The sequence below is a fragment of the Tenrec ecaudatus genome, chromosome 9 (assembly GCF_050624435.1).
Source record: "Tenrec ecaudatus isolate mTenEca1 chromosome 9, mTenEca1.hap1, whole genome shotgun sequence".
Taxonomy (NCBI): Eukaryota; Metazoa; Chordata; class Mammalia; order Afrosoricida; family Tenrecidae; genus Tenrec; species Tenrec ecaudatus.
The window spans coordinates 85,397,592-85,398,677 of record NC_134538.1 but is presented as its reverse complement, the minus strand read 5'-3'; the positions used below and the strand labels follow the sequence as shown (position 1 = coordinate 85,398,677).

The following is a 1,086-nucleotide window of genomic DNA, read 5'->3' as shown; positions in this document are numbered from 1 at the left end:
AAGGACCTCTCGTTTGTTCCACGACAAAAACTTCTCTGGCTTTTTGATTGCTGATGAGGATCTCTTCTTTCTTCTTCATTATTTGTATTTTTGTCTTTATATTATTACAATTTTATCCTTGCCACCTTATTTTGATTTAGATTTTTATTGTTTCTGTTGGGTTTCCCAGTTTGTGAAGCATAGGAGGAGTGAATGCACAGAGATAATAATGGATACAAGGTTTTTAGGGGAGGTGGGGTGGGGGTTGGATGAGAGGGAGGGAAAGGGGATTTCAGGAGTAAACAATGTAGACAGGAGGGAGCACTAGAACTGAGTGTGATTGCACAACTCATTTTAAAGGTGATTCAATCATGGGGGAAAACACAATGTTCAGAAATTGATTGTGGTAATGATTGTACAATTCTTCTTGACATGATTCAACAATTACTCTATTGAATTGGGTCTATTGGCTGACCGGGCTAGTGACGTCAGACGCAAGGACTCCGGCCGATCGCGGGAGCATGAGGGGAGCCGCGAATTCTGTTTCAAGGCAACGCTGAACCTCCCGAGAAGGCACAATGAGCAAAGCTCATCCGCCCGAGTTGAAAACATTCATGGACAAGAAGTTATCATTGAAATTAAATGGTGGCAGGCATGTCCAAGGGATGCTTCGGGGATTTGGTCCCTTTATGAATCTTGTGATGGATGAACGTGTGGAGATGGCAACGAGTGGACCAGAGAACAATATTGGACTGGCGGTGATAAGAGGCAACAGTGTCGTCATGTTAGCAGCCTTGGCGCGAGTATGATGGCTGCGTTCAGTAGTCGCCATCAGTCGTTTCCACGCACCCCGCTTTCCAAAGGACCCGTTTACTACAGTGTGAAAATGAGGCTATGTACATTTTTCATGTTCAATTTTTTTGTTAAATAAAACTTTTATAATAGTCAAAAAATAAAATAAACTATTGAATTGTATGATATGTAAATTATGTGTCAATAAAAGTGTTGGGAGGGGGTGGCTTGTCCATATGGTAAAACTCCTTTTGGAGAAAGAAAAGCCTAAACATTAGAATCATAGCTCTATCACTTATCTGTTGCTCAACCTTG

At 41.5% G+C, this 1,086-nt stretch overlaps 1 pseudogene; it reads left to right on the top strand.

Moving 5' to 3' along the window:
- Nucleotides 1–461: 461 nt before the first annotated feature.
- Nucleotides 462–788, top strand: LOC142456431 (small nuclear ribonucleoprotein G pseudogene; annotated as a pseudogene).
- The last annotated feature ends 298 nt before the right edge of the window (nt 789–1,086 follow it).